Source organism: Lineus longissimus, chromosome 12 (assembly GCF_910592395.1).
Source record: "Lineus longissimus chromosome 12, tnLinLong1.2, whole genome shotgun sequence".
Classification (NCBI taxonomy): Eukaryota; Metazoa; Nemertea; class Pilidiophora; order Heteronemertea; family Lineidae; genus Lineus; species Lineus longissimus.
Genome location: NC_088319.1, coordinates 2831336 through 2837620, shown reverse-complemented (window position 1 = coordinate 2837620; position 6285 = coordinate 2831336). Strand labels below are relative to the sequence as shown.

Below are 6285 nucleotides of genomic sequence, written 5' to 3'. Positions count from 1 at the left end.
CATCTCATACAGCATACTTAATGACATAGTAAATAGTATTATGTTCTTAAAAATACTTTTTCTTTATTTCTCACCACCATCTGTCATACATGTATATTTATACACTTTTTAAGCGAAAAATAGAGCAAATGTTCGACACGAGATGTTCTGATTTGCTACAAGACAAACATACCATTTTCAACCTTGTGTGGGAGAATGGGTTAATGTCTTTAATAGTTGTGCTGCCCATTCCAGATGGCAGCACAAGCTGGTCTTGCCTTTTTCAATACCTTTAATCATTACATAATATATACAAGCCTCTCGGCGACGATGAGGAACTTCAGGTTAATGTGAGGCATTGTAGATCAAACTTATTATTAATCTTGGATATTTAGGAAGCGGTTATTGGCAGTAAACGAATAAAACGTGCAAAGAATATGTAAGTCATAGATATAGCTTTAAAGTAATTTTATTACCATGAATCATTTATGAATACTGTAAACCGGGAAATTTTTGCGGGCGTTTTAATTTTGCGGTCTTTGCGGTGCGCCCTTGTCCGCAAAATCAATACGCATAAAATATATATTTGTCTCTCAATGTCCCTTTGCGGCACCGATGAATCCGCATTAATTTTAAGCGTAAAATATATTTTTCTTGCAAAAACGGACCTCATCCGCGAAATAAACCAGCCGCAAAAATTTCCCGGTTTACAGTATTGATGTTACATGTAAACTCTTTCAATGATAGATTTAAAAGTACATGGTGTAAATAAGTTGATTGTTTTTGTATTCATTGTTCATACAGGTTTCTTCAGTGTAACGTCTATGATTGTCAGTCAAATCTTAAGGTATCACAACCTACAAGTACCAGTATGATCCACAATTTCCGTTAATATGACCGTTTGCATTGCAAAGCTGACATTTCACTGATTGGTAATTGACAGTTATGTCTTTAGTTTTCGAAAGGCGTGCTCCTGGTAGCTTGAGAGCTTTCTTGACAAGTTGTGTCAATTCTTGATTACCACGATGTGTTGGGTGCAAGCCATCTTTGGGAGTTACTAAATCCACCTTCGCCGGCCTTTCATCTTGAGTATCAGTTTTCAGGTCTCGGTTACGACAAAACACACGCTTAAAAGAAATCACATTGCAATTAGATACATTGTATATTCAATGACGAAGTTTTTAAATAGGCCGGGTCTATTTGGCAAGCCGCTCGCCGAACAGGCATCTTTTTTTGTCCTGTTTGGAGAGCCGCTTGCCAAACAGCACTAAAAAGCCACCCTGTTCGACAAGCCGGGCTTGCCAAACAGGGCAAAAATACTACCCTCTTTGGCGAGCCGGAGAGGTAACAACATGTTGGCCAATCAGAGAGCAGTGACGTCATATTCGAGTTTAACAATTTAACAATGGCCGACTTCCCGCTCTCGATTTAATTTCTGTTACTAAACTCGGGTTTTGGTCAATAATCCATGAAGAAGCATGTACATGTACATGACTGTATGGATTTACAAAAAAAGTCATAAACGTGATTTAACTGATAAGCATGTTAAATGCATTAGTGTGCATTTCTAAAGGCGTTTCACTGTAACTCTAGTGCTGCTGACCGTGTTGCCACGAATGATAATGAGCTCCTGGATGGTTGAATATGCATGAGTTTGGCTCTCCATCTAGGGCAGAAAAAAGGCGCTGTTTGGTGAGCCGGGCTTGCCAAATAGTCACTTCCTTTTAAATATGACTTCTTGCACTTTTGTTGATAATTCAATTTGAATACGATTTTTTACTTACACAAACATTACAAATTTTCACTGCATATTTCCATTTCAATGCTTTTATTATTTTGTTTAACTTCTTTGCCTTCAACCAAGCATTGTTGTCCATGTTTCTTGGTGGAATGGTAGACACTGTCACACAAGCTTTTGGTGCAACACTTGTCATATGGCAAACAATTTCCAAGAAATGAAAAAGACCATTGTGAATATGATAATAATGAGCGATGATAGTGATGGGTTATTTTAGGTTTTTTCTGTCTTATATTTTGAAGGTATTATTAGGCTCTAGGGGGGTTGAGTTTTGCGAGTTGCCTTCTATCATTACATTTGCCCTTCGGTTCACTAGGACACTAGACCAATTGGAGATGTGCCTTAGAGCTAAAACAAAGTTTTTGCTTTAAGTAACTTGATCTGTTAAAATCTATAGCATGGAAAATATTGCTACCATCTTGCTTTAAATACACTGCTCGTCGTTGTTGATTGCCTTTTGTGTTATGAAATCTGGATTCCGTAGAAGGTTCGAACATCTTCCATGCCCATTTGTTGGAGTAGCATTTATGGAAAACATAAATGCGAGTATCAAGCAATGATGCAGCTGCTGCAATTTCAATGTCGGAGCTGTTTGAGCCTTGTTGGCGTAACTTTCTGATATGATTTTGAAATGTTTCAGGCTGCGATAAAAGATTGGAAAATTCTACCTCATGTCTCAATTCGTGTTGGATGATATGACGTTGCATCTGGTCAGCATGTTTGACAGAACCAGTGATTATGTAACTCAATGCTTGGCAAAATGATACATTGTTATCAGTAATTGCATGAGTTGCCATGGAAGTTATCGAATTTGACAAATGGGTGTAATGACCCATGTAATGAACCTCTGAGGTATAAGGCAATGCAAGTGTGTGACACTGCTGTTTTTGCCAGTTGTAATCAGGTGGCATGAATTTGTGTTGAATGATGTGATGACCATCAATTAAAATGCTCGGTTGGACAGTTTTGACGTCACAATTTGTTCCTTGTACAAAATTGGCAGGGATCGTTACATTGGACAGAACTTCAAAATGGACTCCACTTTCATTAGTCAAGTAAACACTTGGAAAACCCTCTTCATGAGCACAAGCTGATTTGTGATGGTGCCATGTATGTTTATCTGAACCATTTTGAACAGGACTATAAATATAAATATCTGTTCCCAAAAGGTAAGCTGCTGCGAATATTTCAGTTTCTGTTGCCCATATACCATTTTCAGCCATTTTGGATGAAGCCAAATACTCTGTTGGTGTACACTCTGGTAAGAATGTGGGCAATTTGTCAAGACATTGACAGACCAGATCACGGAATACATGATGAAAACATTCAAAACCTGTCACCACATATGAAATACAACGGAAAAAGCAGTTACCATCCCCAACAATCCTGCGAATTTGACATGGTGTGGAATTATTCAATACGATTGGTGGCAATGTCGGATTGCCATAAAATGGAGTCTTGATCATTTCTGCATTTACACCAATCATGAATGGTAATAATTTATCTAATAATTGTTGTTGCCATTGTTTGGTAGGGGGAATGAATAGAAATTGTTTTCGAGTGTTTCTTTCAGGAACCTCAATGACACCATCACTGTCAAATCGATCAATGTCATGGGAAACAATTCTTGGTAATTTTGGAACAGGATCTGTTGAATTTTGCTTGAGGCGTCTTTTATTACTGTTTACTGTTGATGCTGATTGGTCCATTTTTGATTTAAAGAAGGGTTTCAATTGTATATAATGAATATTTTGCTGCAGATGGTATCATTGAATGCAAAAATTGTGAGAAATGTTTACACTGAATAACTACCTAGTCTGAGGTTTTGACGATGTTGATGGCTGAGGAGGCGCTTGGCTGCTGCTTGCCTTTGGTTCATCATTTCTGCAAAATAAAGTAACTTATAAACCACTCATGAATACACAGTCACCCTTGTTGATATTGATGCTATAATGATGTCATTCCGTTACACCATCCTTTTCATAGCAGAAATTTGATATTTGTAATCGCCATGTTGATTAGTTGTCGTGAAAGCGTCATCAATGAACATGCATGAAACAATGAAGCTACACATGATTTGCAAAACAAGAAAATATGCTTCCCATTCTATTTTGACACAATGATTATAGAGAAATCAAAATACTGTTATCATGATCATAATATGGCTTTCCATAACTTCAAATTATGAAATGAATTGTAATGCATTTCACTGGTTTAAACATTGTTAAGATGCTTAGGAATTTCTGATTTTCTTACCTCTCAGCCATCTTGTGTGGCAAGTCTAAAACCTCTTCATCGTCTGGTTTGCTGGAAAAGAATATCAGAATTAGTATAAAATCGATTGAATTAATCTTACCTGGAAGACAAAGAACATTAAGATATACTGTATAAAAGAAAGCAAGGGGCTATGACAATTCTAACATGGAGTCAATGATACAAGCTACATAGTTATACTGGAGTCGATTTACAACAACATAATCCTTTGGTAAGAAACTCATGCTGCTTATGTTTCATCATAGTGAATATTTGCTGCATGTAGAAAATGTACGCAAGTTCATCTTCATTGTTTAGCTTACATAAAGTTATCAATTCTTTGAGAAGTGTACAGATAAAAAGGATTAGGTTGAATAATACCTGTGTGACTCTGCAGTTGTCGAAAGTTTAACACTCTTCCTTGGCATGATTGCACTTGATGCTGATGAAAATAATCTGTAAAAAAATAGTATATGTTAGTACTTAAAATGCATTGTTGAACGAACACCTGTATGAAAATGTATGAAGATAAAGCAATGGAAAATAAGATGGTTAGAGCGTTTACATTGTCGTGGTGATCCAAAGTCTCCAACGTATTCCATGTGAAGCTTAACGAGGACATGAGCATGACATGGCAGAGGGTGGCACCAACAGCCCAGCACTTTACCAGTTAACTCTGGTAGAAATGGAACTAAGTTTTGACGTGCATATATTTCAAATTTTTGGCACACTTCTTCCCTGGTGAGGGGCCCCATTTTGAATGGATTGCCCCACCTGCCTGCCCCCGGTTTGTTATAGTTTGGAACTAGTTTCTCTGTGTTCCTCCCGACATAAACATGTCTTTCATCCTGCAACCATTGTTCCAATTTCATGCCTTTTACATTGATGACAAACATTTTCCTGAAGTAGAAATGAACAGCATGAGCATCATCACCACAACCAGGAACAGCGCACTTCACTATTAGTAAACAACCACCACAAACTCAACAATGGCAGAATGATACTGATCATAACACCTTTTGTTCTTTCTAGGATGTGTACTTCTTGCCATCATTACTTATAATTGTAATAATTTCATTCATTATCTTACAGCAGTAACACTTACCAATTTGAAAGAGGATAAACTCACTGGATGAAATGGACTGTAGTACAGATGATATTGTTGAACCTGAAACAATAATGAACGTTTTATAACATTGAAACATCTGCTAGATAAATGCTTGCATGTTTCCGAACCATTGCATGATTAAATCATAATGTTGTGGCACAAAACGTAAATTGGCAACCAGGGCATGAAAATAAGGTTTTTCACTCGGAATCTATGAACAGCTTCTGACTCAATATTTTGATAATAAGGGAGGCTGTTGATAAGATAGGTACAGGAGGCCTATGCCCAAGCAATAGTTGATAAACCTGGAGAGAAAAAAGCTAATTGACATTAACTTGCAGTGACTGGTTAAATCATGCCAAGCATCCAAAATGATTGCATCAGCCACGACCATGCGGCATGTCCGCAGCGCATGCATAATCCGTGATGCACGTCTTACACATGTCATGCATGTAAACCTAGATCATGCTCAGATCACGAGCTCCATCCAAGAAGTAAACAACTGCCTATAACTCAACAATAAACGAATGAAACACATCATGATATCATTTGTAATATCTATAACTCGTACTTGACATAATCGTGAAAATCGAAATCATTTCAGTAATTGCAGTCAGTGAAACTTACCAGTTTTGACAAGACAAAAACTCGATGCCGCAGTAGTAATGGCTGCTCGCAAACAAAGGCTGGCAGTCAGTGAAACATTAGATTGGTACCCGATCCCTCCGCAAGATGGCGAGAACCAATCAGAACTCCACTGTTAATAGAGACAGCTATGAATATTTCTCCAGTTTTGCCGATGAAATCAAGTCAATAGACAATACAACTTATTACGGCATCAAAAACTAAAAGCTTGAAGGCTTTTTAATAAAGTTTTAAACACTGAAAAAACCTCCAATGAACAATGGCGTCCCTTATGTACAGCCGAGCTTATATTATATTCATGACGTCACAGCCTTATACAAGGACTTTTTGTTTTCATATTTTATTTCTTTTATAAAGCATGGTTTATAAGAAAAAACAGCAACACACATACGGGCACTGAAATCCCATTTACATTAATTTGTATTAATTAGATCTACTTAAACTGTATGATAAATATCACTACCCAAATAATTACCAGATTTACCTCATTCCCTACAGACGA

The 6285-nt window shown here is 37.2% G+C and overlaps 1 long non-coding RNA gene across 1 annotated transcript; it reads right to left on the bottom strand.

The window, feature by feature from the left end:
* Positions 1–305: 305 nt before the first annotated feature.
* Positions 306–6008, bottom strand: LOC135497101 (uncharacterized). Its single transcript, XR_010448767.1, has 6 exons — positions 5766–6008; positions 5136–5198; positions 4412–4486; positions 4034–4084; positions 3590–3661; positions 306–1106 (listed from the first exon to the last, which is right to left on the bottom strand). It is a non-coding gene; the product is annotated as an uncharacterized LOC135497101 (long non-coding RNA).
* Between the last annotated feature and the right edge of the window lie 277 nt (positions 6009–6285).